The following is an 18,256-nucleotide window of genomic DNA, read 5'->3' on the forward strand; positions in this document are numbered from 1 at the left end:
CAGTTAAAGATTCTGATAAAGGCCTCATTTCCAAAATATATAGAGAATTGACTCTAATTTATTAGAAATCAAGCCAATTCTCCAATTGATAAATAGTCAAAGGATACGAACAGACAATTTTCAGATGATGAAATTGAAACTATTTCCACTCATATGAAAGAGTGTTCCAAATAACTATTGATCAGAGAAATGCAAATTAAGACAACTCTGAGATACCACTACACACCTGTCAGATTGGCTAAGATGACAGGAAAAAATAATGATGAATGTTGGAGGGGATGTGGGAAAACAGGGACATTGATGCATTGTTGGTAGAGTTGTGAACGAATCCAACCATTCTGGAGGACAATCTGAAATTATGCCCCCAAAACTATCAATCTTTGATGCAGCAGTGCTGCTACTGGGCTTATATGCCAATGAAATACTAAAGAAGGGAAAGGGACCTGTATGTGCCAAAATGTTTGTGGCAGCCCTGTTTCTAGTGGCTAGAAACTGGAAAATGAATGGATGCCCATCAATTGGAGAATAGTTTGGTAAATTGTGGCATATGAATGTTATGGAATATTATTGTTCTGCAAGAAATGCACAGCAGGATGAATACAGAGAGGCTTGGAAAGACTTACATGAACTGATTCTAAGTGAAATGAGCAGAACCAGGAGATCATTATATACTTCAACAATGATACTATATGAGAATGTATTCTGATGGAAGTTTATAACTTCAACAAAGAGAAGATCTAATTCAGTTCCAGTTGATCAATGATGGACAGAAGCAGTACACCCAAAGAAAGAACACTGGGAAATCAGTATAAACTGCATTTTTGTTTTTCTTCCTGGGATATTTTTACCTTCTGAATCCAATTCTTCCTGTGCAACAAAAGAACTGTTCGGTTCTGCACACATATATTCTATCTAGGATATACTGTGACATATTTAACATGTATAGCACTGCTTGCCATCTTAGGGAGTGGGTGGACAGAGGGAAGGGAAAAGTCGGAACAGAAGTGAGTGCAAGAGATAATGTTGTAAAAAAAAATTACCCAGGCATGGGTTCTGTCAATAAAAAGTTAAAATTATTTTTAAAAAAGAATATTATATATGAGGAAAAAAAGATAAGGAAGGAAAGTACATCTTAATAAAGGGTACCATAAACAATGAAGTGTTATTGATACTAAATGTGTATGCACCAAGTAGTAGAGCTGCCAAATTCCTAGAGAATTAATGCCTATTATAAGAAAAAATAGACAGAAAAACTATATTAGAGGAGGACCTTCAACTTTCCCTATCAGAATCAGATAAATCTAAGCACCAAATAAACAAGAAAGAAACGAAAGAGATTAATGGAACCCTAAAAAATGTAGATATGATAGACCTCTGGAGAACATTGAAAAGAAATAGACCCTTTTCTTGGCAATATATGGCACATAGACAAAAATGACCATTAGGCCATAAAACTTCATAATCAAATGAAGAAAGGCAGAAATCATAAATGTTTCCTTTTCAGAATACAATGCAATAAGATTTTATTCAGTGAAGGTCCAGAGAAAGATAAGACTAAAAACCAATATGAAATTAAATAACCTAATTTTTTTAAAATCAGCAAATCAATTCAAATCACAGAAACAATCCATGATTATATTCCAGAAAATGACAATAATGAGACAATATACCCAAACCTATGGGATGCAGCCAAAGTAGCTCAGAGGGAAACTTTTATATCTCTAAATAGCAATATAAATAAAATAGAGAAAGAGAAGATCAATGAAATCTGCATGTTACTAAAAAAAAAATTAGGAAACAAAAACAAATTTAAAAACCCCAATTAAAAACCAATTAGACATTCTGAAACTCAAAATTGAGATTAATAAAATTGAAACTAAGAACTAATAAATAAATAATAATAAATAAATAAAACCAAGAGTTGGTTTTATTAAAAATAATACAAAAATAAAATAATCACCAATAATGTTTTAAATCTGAGAATATACTTCAAAGAAATATAATAAAAATTTCATCATTCTCTAATAACTTGAAAGTATCCTGATCTTGAATATGTCATATCAAAATTCCTTCCTTTTCAGTTGATTATTTAATTATTAAGTAATTGAGTAATTAATTCAATAACATTTTTATTGGTATCTACAGATGCTTTTGTTTCATTTAATAAAGGAAAAATAAAAAGGTATGATCTCAACTCAATCTGATTATACAATAAATTGAGACAAAGATTTTATGACAATGAAATGTAATTTTTATAAGTTCATATGATGAAATACAATGAGCCTTATTGTTGCTGACATATTTTAAGTGTTCTTTAGAGAATTGTGCTTGAGTTTGCTACTGAAAGTATGAAGAAAGCATCCTTACCAAATGAGATTTTCTTTTGTATGGCCATTCATTGGAGTTAGCTAAGAAGAGTCATCTGAACATTGAGTAATTCGCTTTGTCTTGAGTCTGCCCTGGCATTAAACTCTTTGAAGGATTTAATTCTGATATTTGATTTTGCTTAAAAGTCTTATCATAACATTGTATTGAATTTGGCTCTTTATCTACCATGACACAGAGTGATTTTATGCCTTTCAGAGATTTTCTCAGGACTAGAAGTAGCCCTACTTAATGCAAAATGATCCAAAATGTTTCTCTAAGTTCATGATCAGGAGGAAAAGAATGCTTAAATCCCTAAAACATTTTGAACTGAAAACTTTGCATGCTTTTGTACTATTCTAAATCTATGAAAGAAAACTTCCATCATGTTAAATGTGGAATCAGAGGTAAATACTTGCCTTTTCTTCTTTGGAAATACATTCAAATTCCTTGAAATATCAAGTAATATATTTTGATGCTTTTTAACCCTGCCAAAATTGGTGAAAACACCAATATGAATTAATATGAGTTAAATGGGTTCCAATTTCAGAGACCAATATTAGTTATTAACAGAAATTCTATGTTTGTTGAGAGATAAATTTAATGCTATATATAGTTATGTTCATTAAAAAAATATGATTAAAGGGGCAACTAGGTAGTGCAGTGGGTAGGGCACCACCCCTGAAGTCAGGAGGACCTGAGTTCAAATCTGTCCTCAAACACTTAACACTTTCTAACTATGTAACCCTAGGCAAGTCACTTAACCCCAGTTGCCTTAGCAAATACACACACACACACACACACACACACACACACACACACATATGATATGATATGAGATACCTAAGTACAAAGTGTTAGAATAAAACAAATGCAATTTTAGACCAAAAAATAAAGAAATGAAAAATAGATCATGTCTTAGTTTATATATTATTCTCATTAAATATGTTTCAAAAGGAAAAATAAGTCAAAAAAAGAAAGTTTATATTTTTGAAAGTGATTCTTGTATGGCCAAATAGACAATACATCACCATAGTAATTTCAATGCTGTTGCATTAAGTAATTATTTATTGTATCTGTTTGCATTAGTGATTTGGCTTCAGGTTGAAAAGTGGAAGGACTATGTATAAATAAATTTTTTAAAATGCACTGAAAATAATGCATTTACTCACCATGCATTCTATACAAATTTATCTGGACAAGAAATTATATTTTTTAAATAATTATTTGAAAATACTGTATATTTTGAGGGAATTTGGAGGGGTTTTGATGAGATTTATTTGGTAATATATTCAGTTCTGAATATTTGAGCAGTTCAGTATGACTTTTTATATCACTCTAAAATAAATTCTGATCTTACTAACTATGGAAACTCACTCTAAAATGTGACAGTATATTTGTATGATTTTAATTTCTTGTTCATATAAACCTTCTTCAAGCTTTTGTGTTGAAGTTAGATTTCTAGCAAAGTATTTCTAAATAACAATTCATAACACCATCAAATCTATTTTTTATAGTAAAAGCATGGATTTGTTTGATTCTTTTTATTTATTAGTAATAGTCAAGGGGTGAACAAAATGACAACAAACAACTCTTATTTTGATAAACCTTCTAGATTTACAAAATGTTTTCTTATAATAATCCTATAAAGTAAATTATATAATTTTTATTATCCTTACTTTGTAGGAAAGCTTTATGGGAAGCTACGTGATATAGTGGTTAGAGTTCTCTTTTGGAGATAGGAAAAACTGGATTCACATCTGACCTCAGGCATTTCGTAGTTGGGTGACACTGGAAAAGTCATTTGACACTTTTTACCTTTGTTTATAATAACAAAATGGGAGAACTATAGCATCTATTTCACAGGAATGTTGTGATGATCAAATAAGATAATATTTGCAAAATGTGTTTAAATTGCTACTTGGCACATAGTAGATAGTATATGATCACTTGTTCTCTTTCCTTCCCCTCTGGTGATATGTGCTATAGGTCATGAGCAATTTTTTATTCAGAGACAAATCCACTACCAGCACAACCAACTTCCATCCTCACAGTAGCTTAGATATTTTCATCTCTCCAGGTGCAAAGTTCATCTAATGGATATATGTGGAATAACACAGAAAGTAACAATCATAATAAGCCTGTCAATGTAATAAGGTTGACTTTCTTCTGGTATGAATAAGAAAATTTCCTACCATTTGAAAATACCTCTCTTCATCTCAAACTACAGATTCAAGGATTTAGGTGTGTGTGATGGGGCTCATTGTTAATGGTCAAATGATCAATTGGCAGTTGTAAATAATCTAGTAGAGAAGACAGATATTTCAATAAGATATACAGAGCCAAACTACTACTTGTAGTCAGTTATCTCATTGGTTTTGGAAAAGCAATTTTTTTGCTTTAACTTCACTCTCCTCAACTGCTGTAATTACTTCCACTTCTGATTCCTTCTAGTTTCAATTCCATTCTACTCTTTCCATATGATCATCTTTAATTCTTTAATCTATATTCTCATCCATATATGTATCACATGACTCAGCTTCCCATAGAGCTGCTTCTAAATTTGGAGAAAAGTCCCTTATTTGGCATGACAGGAACTGTCTCATCAGACCCTCCCCCCCCCCCAAATAAAATGAAGGATTTAGTCTTGACTATTTAGGAATGGTCTTTCAAAGTCTCTATAATACTGACCTTCAGCAATTCAAAGCTATGGCACATTTTTTAAAATTGAACATCAGAGAAATCATGAAGCATGAACAATCACATAACCAGTAAGTGGAGAGGCCAGGATTTGAATACAAGGCTTCTAAATTGAGATAGTGTTTTCTTGGTGCTTTTTCTCACTATATTAATTTATTTTATTTTCCATTGCAAATACATATAAGTACTATAACATATATAATAACATAATATATATGACATATATAATTATGTATATATATAATGTCATGTATAATTATATATGTTAATATATATATATATATATAAGTACAAAAACATGTAAGTATTTATATAATACATGTACATATATACAGATGTGTGATGTATTTCTTTAAATATTTGTGCATGGATAATATATTAATAGAATTAATCATCACTATAGATTTGTATGTAGATGTAAATATACATATATCAATGAGTATGCATATATAGCTATATATTCTCCAGATTCATTTTTAAAAATTTTTTTTTATCTAAACTTCTTGTAAGTATTTAATCATAGAATAAAATAAGTATCAATACTTCTCTACCCATGGTAAGAAATAGTAGGGGCAGCTAGTTGGTGCAGTGGATAGAACACCAGCCCTGAAGTCAGGAGGACCTGAGTTCAAATCTGAACTCAAACACTTACTACTTACTTCCTAACTATGTGACCCTGGGCAAGTCCTTAACCCCAATTGCCTCAACAACAACCAAAAAAAAAAAAAAAAAGTAATAAAATGTAGTCTTAATTTCAAGATCAGGATATTATAGATTCATTCTATATTATATGATTGTACAAACATGGCTAGTTTGTTGTATATCTGGAGTCTGAATTTGGTACTTTTGAAGGTTTTTCATTTTAATAGAATATCTGCACACCTTTATAATCCCCAAGTTTCTTATCTATTATATTTTAAATTAACCATTCAATTCAAAGTTTTTTTTTTAAAGCAGCAAAAGCATATAGTAAAAAGAACCTTGATTGCAAAATTAACAGAGCTAGAAATCATTTCAAAAATTATGTAATTTCAGAAATATCACAACCTCTTTACCTTTTTTGTTTTCCCATTGAAAAATTTGACATTAAGGTATATGTTACTAAGTAAGACTTTCATGAGAGACAGCAAATTTTATAGTGTAATGTCAAAGAAAGACTTTCAAGGACAGGCAAGACAAAATCACACTAACTTCCCTTTGGATCACAACAAAAATCTTGGACAAAACTGACGAAGATGTCTGTGACAGCAGAAACAAAAGGACCAGCAAACTCATCCCTTAACTCAAAAATTTTGCTCTAATGATTAGCATTTTAATACATTGTAGTAGGATGATGATTAGGGCAGGAGAATGGGAAGGAAGAGGATGAAAAGACATACTGTCTCTCTACTCATAATAATTAGATGATTACAGTACAGATTCATAATTATAAACCAAGCCAGAGTCCAATATTATGTATATGAGAGGTCTAAATATAAGAGTATAAGAAATTCAAGACTGCTGTGAAATTTATAGTTAGGTTGGGCAAGGAAATATTTGGATCTCAGATGATTTTTGAGATGAAAAGGGAAATTTTTGTTGGGCATTGATGTGAAATATGGAAATTGCAAAAATGGAGAATAGTATAGATAAAGACATAAATACAGAAAAAGAGAAAACAAGATTGAGGAAGTACAAGTCATCACTTGCACTGAAAAATAAAGTGCATGAAGGAAAACAGTTTGTGAAATAAAATTGGATAAATAGAGCAAAGCTATACTGAAAGTCCTTACAAACCAAATTAAGTAATATATATTTTATTATACTCTGTGTTTAATATATTTACATTTACATTACATTACAATATATTTACATAACTATAGAATAATGCTCATATGCTAACTACAGGATATTGTGCATGCAAGACCACATAAACCACTTGCTATTGTGTGCAGATGTTTCCTTGCCACATTAGCATAACCCTGCTTCAAATACAACATAGGTTATCATACATACACCCTGACCACTCAAGGAAGGTCGAGATGCCCTTAAGGGAGATGAGGAGCCAAATCAGACAGTCAGCAGAGTTTCTTACTGGATTTACTGGACATGATTCCCTACTATCTGTGGCCCTTTAGAGTTTTTGAAGCAAATATGTGTTTTCTCTAAACAGTTGGGTGTTTTATCTATGCATTTCATATATGCATGTTATATTCCTCTATGGTGTAGTATAGTGGAATATAAAGTCATAAACATTTTTTGCAAGCTAAATATTTGTATTCAAAAACAGTGACATCCCCAAGAGAAAAAGAGTACCAGAAGATCATGTGAACATATTCCAGAGCTTCTAATAATAGGAGCAGTTTGTTGCTAATTTGTAGGGAAAGTTGAGCTAAGAAACAGTTTTCAACAGTGAAGCAGAAGAGTAGTGAGCAGTTTTCAGGGATATGGTGTATAGTACATCATTTACTCATTTGGGTCAGAACATTTGCAAGTATAGTTTGGTTTGAAGAAAATGACAGGGAAATTCAGAAGCAGCTAAATGAAAAACATGAACTTCATAGGGCTTACCAGCATGATAGTTCATGCATCTCTAACAAAGCAGTACCTAATTTCATCAGAAGTAAGCTACAAGCAAACCTTAGCAAGATGCAGGATTTTTAGTTCAATAAAAAGGCTGATGAAATTCCCTTTTAGGTTGATACTGATAACGCACTGGCATGATGTCCTAAAGGCTATTTATAAGCCAAAGAACTATGGTATCTCTCAAGTATTCAGTCCTGATGGAGTCACATTGATTAGTGATAGACAAAATCCTGGAGAGATGGTTTTGTCCACAGATTGTCATCAAATCAATGCTGAAACTATTCACCATATACCTTAGGTTGAAGTTTTTTATTCTCTAGGCAAACTTCCAATTGAAAAAGAGGTCTTGAGTGGCATTAGATTCCTTTCATATGCCAAAGTGTATATTGTTGAACCTATTTAAATTGCCCCTCGTAGTGTGGCCACATCAAAGAATATGCATGAAACAGAATTGCAGTAGCTTAAAGAAATGAGATGCACAAATTTAGAGTGATCATCATTACTCCAAATATCCTTGTGATCTATTTGTGTCTCACTTGTGGAACCTTTTGAGGTTGTGTTGGTCTGATCAGCCACATTCAGACACACTACCTCCTGTCTCCAATATAATTATATTGTTTTGATCCTTTTTGATAATGAAAGAACAAATATTCCAACCCTTTGGATATAAGTATTGCAAGATCAGGAGGTATAAACACAGATACACACACACACACACACACACACACACACACACACACACACACATCCAGTGTGTAGGAAAGAGTAAAAAATAACATAACCTTATTTATTATAAAATCAAAAAAAAGAAAAATAATGAAAATTTTATAAACTAATAAAGAATGAAATGAATAAAACAAAGAATACAACTTATACAATAATAACAACATTGTAACAGCTTTGACAACTTTGACAGCTATAAAAAACATCAAAAAACACTCATGAATCTAGAGGTCTACTGCTGAAATAAGCTCTCTCTCTCTTCTGACAGAGAAATGATGAATTTTTGGTGCCTATTTAGACATATCTTTTAAACATAACTAATCAAGGAAATGTTTTCTCTATATCTGTTAGAAGAAAGGTTTTCTCTTTTTCAGTGATGTGAAGGTGTGGTGATTCTGTTCTTCTTTTAAAATAAGTAGAATAGTTCTCTCTGGGGGAGAGGTGCAGGTTTCTCGGGGAGGTTTTCTTGTATCTTGTATTTGCTTTAGTATCAGTTGAAAGTAATAATCACCTCAAAACGCAGCCAGGTGATAAAAGTTCAGATCTTTTATTGTCTCTAATATAGCCCGGTTAGCTTAGAGCCCTCCGAATATCTCCAAATCCAAGGGTTTTGTCCTTCAGCCTCTGCCTCTGCTTTCTTCTGCCTCCAGCCAGCACAAAGATGGAATGAATCTCTTGTCTCCTTCACCTGGGGCTTGGCTAGCTTTCTGGTGAGTCTTTCAGATCAGCTTGATCTCAGTGGGGGGAGTGCAGGAGCCCAGCCACCAACCATAGCAGTGTGAGAAGAAGATGAATCCGGTTGTCCGCTGAACTCTCAACTTGTAGCTTTTTCCTCTGAAAACTCTTCTGCTACCAGCCAGCCAAATGGAAAATATTCTGGAATATATCTCTCTTCACTGGCCTTATATAAGACTCTTCTGAGAGAATGGGATTATGGGTTTTCTCCCATAGTGCTCCCTGGCCCAAAGAGCTTCAAGGGAGGTGTGAATTCACAAAGTTACAAAGTTTATGTTGTGAATCTGGCATACTTGTAAACTCCGATGAGTAAAGGTGTAACCACAAGCATTGTACTAATTAGTTCTACTTAGTACCTTGTTTCAGATTCTGGCCCAAAACATCTTCTTATAAGATCAGATCAATAATCTATCAACTCTAATGAGTTAGCAGTTGGTAAGGATTCCAACATGAAGGCAAGAAAATAAATTTCTGAAAATCAAGAAAATACTTCAGTGAAAAAAAAGAAGCAATGAAAAATATTGCTTTGTATTTCACTGACATTAATGATGCTCCAAACTAAACTAGTTGCTAAGAGAAATGAAAAGGGAGCAGTGATATGATTTTGAGATTAATTTGAAATATAATGGGAGAGGAAAAAGGGAAAGATAAGTCTAAGATTTCATGCTTGAGTGATTGAGAAATTTGTGCTGCCATCAACAAAAATAAAGAAATTAGGAGGAGTGATACATTTAAGGAGATAGTGAGGTTGAAGTGACAGCAGAACATATATTTGGAAATAAGCAATAAGAAAAGTGCTACTGGGAATTAGGGAACAGGTTAGGGTTGAATAGATTTGGTTTGTATCAAATCGATAACTGAATCTATGAGGAGTATAAAGGTTGTTTGTTTTGTTTAGATTTTTTTTTTCATTTGTTTGTTTTTGTTTTTGCTGATATACAGCAAACAGAGAAGAGAACCAAGGATTGAATCTGAGAGTATTCACCTATTTGTTAGGTAAGATGAAGATGATACAATAAACAAAACAGAAAAGGGCCACTATTACCGTGTTTCCCCGGTAATAAGACCTATCCCGAAAACAAGCCCTCCCCTTACTGTGTAAGATTCCTCTAAAATAAGCCCTCCCCCGAAAATAAGCCCTATTGAGGTTGCTACTGTAGTCAAGGTGATCCCCTGCACTACATGCTACATTACGGTACCCTCTGTATGCACCGTTCCCCCCGCTCCCGCCCCGGGTGAAACCGCCGCGCTCTGAGCTGCATCCAATCAGAGCTGTAGGTCATCCTGTTCTTCCCCAGTGATTTGCTTGCTGGCGCCATTGAGAGCAGTGCCGTGGAAGAGAGCTGAGGCAGGACCACATAAAAACCCGGTATGTAAGTGGGAGTGAGGGGGCATGATGGAGGATAAAAGGGGCATGATGGAGGATAAAAGAAGAACTCAGGGGGCATGATGGAGGATAAAAGAAGAACTCAGTGGGTATGATGGAGGATAAAAGAAAAACTCAGCCAGCACTCACCGCACTAAAGAAATGAAGAACTTCCTTGCAGAGAGAAGAATAGATCAAGTAATGATTCCTGCAGGAATGACTGCCTATCTCCACACCCTTGATATTGCAATAAACAAGCCATTCAAGGACCATTTGCGCATGGAAGTCAATGACTACATTGAAAATAGAATGGAAAGAAATCAGCGTGGAAACTTTGTGAAGCCCTGTCTGCAAGAAGTCGTGACTTGGGTGAAGAAGTCATGGGATAAAATTACTGACAGCTATGTCACCAAGGCACTACGAGCAGGTTACCTGGACAAGACATGTTTATTTAAAGAGAGCTATATTGCTGGACATGACAGATTGGGTCCACTTCTTCTGAAGGAAATAGAGGCGCAAGACATCCAGGACAGAATTCAGGGTATGGACACTTATGAAGATGTTGTTGAAGAAGATGACATGATCATTATTGAATAAAGGTACTTTTTTTGTTCACATTTACCTGTTTATTAAAATTGCTGTCAATGTTCATTAAAATAAGCCCTCCCCTGAAAATAAGCCCTCCGGTGTTTTTCTGTCCAAAAAAATAATAAGACAGTGTCATTATCGGGGAAACACGGTAGGAGTAAAACCAAGAGATATAGGGACATAATATATGAGAAAAACATTCTGAAGAAATAGAGGAGTCAAATAAACCAAATTCAGTCATGAAAAATGAGAATTGAAAAAAAAAACTTGCAAAGTTCTTGGATCTGGTGATAAGAAGTCCATTAGTTATATTAGAATAAGTTCAATAGTGAGGTTGAAACAGAAATCAGATTTCAAGGGGTTAATGTGTGAGTAGGCAAAGTAAAGTTGTTTTTTGTTTTTGTTTTTGTTTTTGTTTTTTTTATCTTGGAAATTTGGAAGTGAAGAAAAAAGAAAAGTAGGATGTTAAATTTGAAAATAGAAATTAGTGATATATGAGAATATGTGATTTGAAAATATGAATGAATAATATACATTTTAAAGTTCTTAGTATTTACAAAGTGCTAAGATAAGCACTGAGGATACAGAGTGACATAATTCTTTCTCTCAAGTAGTTGATTTCTAATATGAAGTTCAGCCAGAGAATGGATGAAAGTCTTGTTGATCTTTTGTGTATAGGGGCAGGATAGATGATGAAGTCTAGTGGTTTAAATATAGGTAATCCAATTTGGTTGAGGTCTAGAGGTTGAGGTCTTATAAGACTGCTGTTAGAGAAAAATCTTCCTTAATGTTATTTCAACTGACAAAACCCTAGCTATGTCTGACACAAATATTTGAAAGTGACAAGGACTTTGGTGTGAATAACTTTTTTTTTTCTGTGTCTTCAGTAAATGTGATTATTGAAGACACAAAGCTTGTAGTGGAACAGCAGAGATAGTTGGTACGCTATTTATCCCTAAGGAATGCTTTCCTGGATGATCATGGCTAGGATCAGACTGAAGGTGAGAAATATTTCCAGATATCGAGATAGAGGAGAAATGTTTTTATGGAAAAGAAAGACAGAATACATTTACATAAAAGAGAGAAGATGAGAGGAGAAGAGAGAGAGAAAGAGAAAGGGAGAGAGAGAGAGAGACAGAGAAAAGAATGCAAGATGAAAAGATGAGAGAATGAGACAACATATGGAAAAAGCAGCCACAATAGAGTAAAATAATATCTATCATTAAAGAAAACACAATTTAGTTCAATTCTCACCCATTTAGGTGCTGTTGAACAAGTCTGTAAACCTATACAAGTTGCAGCTACTATGTTCAAAAATTAGTGGAAGTCTTTAGTGAAGCAAGAACAATTAGAGGCCTTATTGTGGCATATGTTTGGGGCCTAAAAGTTATTGGGAATACTCTAGTCCTCAGGGTTATCTATCTTATTGGCATTCCAGGATTTTGGCAACTAAAAGCATTTTTAAAATATTAATTTTGGCAAATATTTATTGCATCTACTTTAGATATCTTTCAGGAATTTTATAGTTAGTAGAGGGGTTAAATGTGATATGTACAAAAATGCCCTAAAAAGTGTTAGGGGAAATCTGTGAAGTAGAAGATTAATTATAGATAGGAGGTTGAGGGAAGAATTTTAAAAATAGGGAGAGTCCAGATTGGCTAGGATGGCAGGAAAAAATAATGCTGAATGTTGGAGGGGATGTGGGAAAACTGGGACACTGATGCATTTTTAGGGGAATTATGAATACATCCAGCCATTTTGGAGAGCAATTTGGAACTATGCTCAAAAAGTTATCAAAATATGCATACCCTTTGATTCAGCAGTGTTACTACTGGGATTATATCCCAAAGAGATCTTAAAGAAGGGAAAGGGACCTGTATGAGCAAAAATGTTTGTGGCAGCCCTTTTTGTAGTGACTAGAAACTGAAAATTGAATGGATGCCATCAATTGGAGAATGGCTGAATAAATTAAATGTCATAAAATATGAATGTCATGGAATATTATTTTTCTGTAAGAAATGACCAGCAGGATGATTTCAGAAAGCCTGGAGAGACTTACATGAACTGATGGTGAGTGAAATGAGCAGGACCAGGAGATCATTATATACTTCAACAACAATACTATATGATGATCAATTCTGAAGGAAATGGCTCTCTTCAACAATGAGATGAACCAAATCTGTTCCATTTCTTCAATACTGAAGAGAACCAGCTCCAATCAGTGAAAGAACTCTGGGAAATGAGTGTGAACCACAAGATAGCATTTCCACTCCCTCTGTTTTTGTCCTCCTGCATTTTTTATTTCTTTCTCAGGTTAATTTTACCTTATTTCTAAATCTGATTTTTCTTGTGCAGCAAAATAACTGTATGGATATGTATACATATATTGTATTTAACATATACTTTACTATATTTAACATGTATTGGTCTACCTAGGGGAGGGATGGGAGGGAAAGCGGGGAACAATTTGCAACACAAGGTTTTGCAAAGGTCAAAGCAGAAAAATTACCCATGCATATATCTTGTAAATAAAAAAAGTTATAATAAAAAAAATAGGGAGAGTCTCTTGGGACTTGAAGAAGGAAGTGATTTCAAGATGTAGAAAAAAAAGGAATAAAGTAAGGAAATAATGTAAGCAAAGACATGAAGGTGAAAATAAGCAGGAAGAGAACAAGTAGCCAACTAGCTTACCTAGATACTTTTAAGATAATTAAAATTATGATAATGAATTCATTGATGTCTTTTATTTTTAAATTATAGTATTTTCAAACAAACATCCCAGTTTTTATTCATTCATTTCTTATTTTGCAGTACGATATTTCTTAAATAGCCCATATTGGAACTATTGTAAATGTAAACAGTGCCTTCTTATCTTTATTGTCTAAAATTTTGTTGTTTTGCATCATGTTAACAAATACATTGTATAACTGAACACAATTGACTATAACTAACCATTCCTGCCTATTTTTTTCAAGTTTTTGTGTGATGTTGTTCAGTGATTATTTCTACTTCTTCCCAAGTTACTTCTTGAAGAAAGAATTCATGATTTAGACATGTGAGTAATTTATAAACTTTTGGCATCTTACATATCTTCATTTTAAATTTTATTTTCCAATATGCTGTTTGCTACTATCTTCCATAGCTACCTCACAATGAATGATAAAGTATTAGTGTATATATTGAGCTAGTTTCATCATAGAAATTCTTCATTTCCTATAGCCCATACTATTACATATGCAGCTAGGTGGTATATTGGAGAGAATATTGGGCTTAGAGTTAAGAAGATTTGAGCTCAAATCAAGCCTCAGATACTTAGTAACTTTGTGACTCTAGTAATTCTCTGCCTCAATATCTTCACCTGCGTAATGGGGATAATGATAACACTTATTTCCTTGGACAGTGATGAGAACCATAGGAGATGATATTTATAAAACCTTTAGCACAGTGTTTAGCATAGAGGAGGCATCATAAATATCAGCTATTAATATTATAAGTTATAATTCTCTGCCTGGTGGCCTATACTTATCACCAGCACTGAAAAGGTAAAATGTTCAGTAGTTACATGACAGTCTTTCTTAATGTATTTATACAATCAATGAAACTATCTTGGTCAATTTCTTTATTTGTCTATCAAAGATAAACTTTTGAGATATTTTCAAATTTTTCTGCAATTTTCTTTATTTCTTCTGGTAAGATTTACAGTGAGAATATTAGATCCATTAATCATTTATCCATTAATCATTAATGCTGAAGAATATCATTTTATCTTTTCATTTGAACTAGTTTTTTAAAAAGCAAAAAATAGGAAGAGTTGTCATATATAATTTGGTAGGGGTGGGGTAGAACAAGATCAAAAAGTATAGATACAAGAAATAAATATTTTTTAAAATTAACCCACAGTGTAGCTATGAAGGAAAATAATGAAATAACAGATGATCTGGTTCAAAATTAGAAATTGGGATCTCTTCTCATTGGATGTTGAATTTCACAAGTATAATCATCTTTTTTGTTCTTATTCTGTATTGTACTTGTTCCAAGGACTTAGTTCATTTTTAGTTACAATCAAGCAAAGATTTCAAAATGTATTTACAAATTAATTAATTATTTTCAGATATGCTATATCACTGGATAATAAGCTACTCTACAGATTATAGGCAAAGTATTTCTATAATTTTCTATTATTATAGCAATTTGATTATACTTAAATAGAACTGAAGGAAATAATAACAGAAAGATTTTTAGATAAAATTACATTTTCTTAGAATAAGAATTGTGAGTAAGTAGCTTTATTTGGTGAAGAGAGCAAAGAATTTGAGGTCAAAATACACAATTTTAGAACCTGGGTTCTTTCAGTAATTAATAATGTTGCACAAATAACTTTGTCTCTCTAATCTCTAATATTCTCATTTATTAAAAAAAAATAGGTAGTATTAGGAAAGTTCTTCTACACCAAAATTTTAAAATGTGGGTTGGGATCCCACATGGAATCATGTAACTGAATTATGGAGTAATAAAATTATGATTTATTATCAGTAAATGTTTTGTATATATTTATATATACAGGATAATGTAACATTTTTTTAAGGCAAAAAGATCTCACAAGTAAAATAAAGTTAAACTCTCCAAACGTACACTATTGGCTATGAAATCTTTTGTCTTTAAATAAATGGAAAAATGGCATGAAGAGACTGAATAGCATCCATTGTATTAGAAGAGATTCTGTAATTGTAAATATTTTAGAGAGTAGAAGAATTTGAGGCAGAAATGGAGAAAAATCCTTTTGAACCTTAGAAATTAAAGTTAGAGAATATTTGAGTACTTTATGTAACAGAAGGATTTTTAAGGAAGCAAGTCTTCTTTCTCCTTGGAATGCAATGAAAATACCTTGTGAGAAGCTATCCAGCAATGATCAAAGAAAGAGGAAATCAGTTAGTAAGTGATTACTTGAAGGCTGGTGATAAGGTGTCTATATGTTAACTGGACACAAATAATTGGAAAGTACATGTCATACTAGTACAAATATTTTGACTGCAATGATCGTTTTTATTTTGAACATGGTTACATAACTGGTGCTAAATAGATCCCTCATAGGCTAAAGCATCATATGAACAATTCATTTAAAAAAAAAAAAAAACTCCAACAATAACCAGGAAACTTGCAAAGAATTTAAGGTATTCATCAAGAATGTTTACTTCAGTCTCAGGAGATCCTCAGCCAAAATCTTAAAACTAAATTTCTACTTTCCTTAACCAAAAAGCCCATAACTTGGTGCCAAATCAATCTACCTATGGTCAAAGTTTACTAAAATGCTTAGCTCATTTCCTGGCACATAATAAGCTCTTAATCAATATTTATTGTTTGATTCACAAATCAAACAGCTTCAGATCTGCTTCAGAATAACATGGCTCAGACTGGTAGTGTCTTGGAAGTATGCAGTTAAAAGTTAAGCTTTTCCAATACCATTAAATATCCCTGGCTCACATAAACTTTCATGATAAAATCAATGACCGATTTGCACAGTACAGGTAATCTTCAAGTAGAAATGAAAGTTAGAGGTCACTTAATCCAATGATTATCTGAATAAAAATACCATATGACGAATTAATAATCATTATCATTAGTATCCATTGTTTACCTAGAGAGCTTTAGCAAACAGTAACCTACCACCTCACAAGACTAATTTTAGATAGTTTTAGTTGTATTTCCCCCCTTTACATTGAATTTAAACCAATTTTTCTTTAATTTTGCTCATTGTTCAAAGTTCTATTCTTTGCAAAAATTAGGTGAATTCTAAACTTTTTACACATAACAAATATTTTAAATTCTTTAAGAGAGCTATAGTATTGCCTTTAAGTCTATATTTTTCTAAATTAAATATTATCAGTTTTTTTTAACTACTCATTTTATGGTTTGGTCTTGAGAACTTTCAACATCACTCTTTGGTTTGCCTCTAACTTGCTAATATCCTTTCATTTGAGATAACAAACCTCATCACATTGCTACATATTTGATATGAGTAGAGCAGAATAAAGAAGGGTTACTGATTACCTTGTCCAGTATATTGTGCATTTTCGTGTATCCTGGGATAAAATCAATTATATTTGTGGGCATTTTATACTGCTTATCCATACTAGGTTTTGATATTTTTTCTTTTTTGCTTTTCTTTTATTTTCTATTCCACAATTACATATAAAAAACATGTTTTTTTGTTACATATGTACATTCATTTTTCTAACATATTTTCTTATGAATCATGTTGGGAGAGAAAAATCAGAACAAAAGGGAAAAAAACATGAAAAAAAAAGAGGAAAGAAAACAATTTATATAGAATGTGTTGATTTACATTCAGTCTCCATAGTTCTTACTCTGGATATGGATGATGTTTTCTATTTAAAGTTTATTGGAATTGCCTTGGATCACTGAATTGTTGAGAAGAACAAAATCATTAATAGTTGATTATCACACAATCTTGCTGTTGCTGTGTACAATGTTTTCCTGGTTTGTTTCACTTCTCATCAGTTCATGTAAATGTTTTCAAGCCTTTCTAAAGTCATCCTGTCATCATTTATTATAGAACAATAATATCACATTACTTTAATATACTATAACTTATTCAGCAATTCCCCAATTGATGGGCATATGACTTTCTTCATCATTGCACAAGTGAAACTGGTTGCAGTCATCTCAATCATGATGAGAGCCACATCCATTAGAATTTATCATCGTATAGTCTTCTTGTTGCTCTGTATAATGATCTCCTGGTTATGCTCACTTCACTTAGCATCAGTTCATTTAAGTCTCTCCAAGCCTATCTGAAATCATGCTACTGGTCGTTTCTTTCAGAACAATAGTATTCCATACCATTCATATAGCATAATTTATTCAGCAATTCTCCAATTGATAGGCATCATTCAGTTTCCAGTTTTTTGCCACTACAAAGAGGGCTGCTACAAACATTTTTGCACATGTGGGTCCCTTTTTCTCCTTTAGGATCATTTTGGGTTATAAGCCCGGTAGAAACACTGCTGGATCAAAGGGTATGCACAGTTTGAAAACATTTTAAGCATAGTTCCAAATTACTCTCCAGAATGGGTGGATCCATTCTCAGTCCCATCAACAATATATCAGTGTTCCAATTTTCCCATAAATCCTTCAACTTTCATCATTATCTTTTTCTGTCATTTTAGCCAATCTGAGAGATGTGTAGTGGTATCT

The sequence above is a fragment of the Antechinus flavipes genome, chromosome 3, assembly GCF_016432865.1.
Source record: "Antechinus flavipes isolate AdamAnt ecotype Samford, QLD, Australia chromosome 3, AdamAnt_v2, whole genome shotgun sequence".
NCBI lineage: Eukaryota > Metazoa > Chordata > Mammalia > Dasyuromorphia > Dasyuridae > Antechinus > Antechinus flavipes.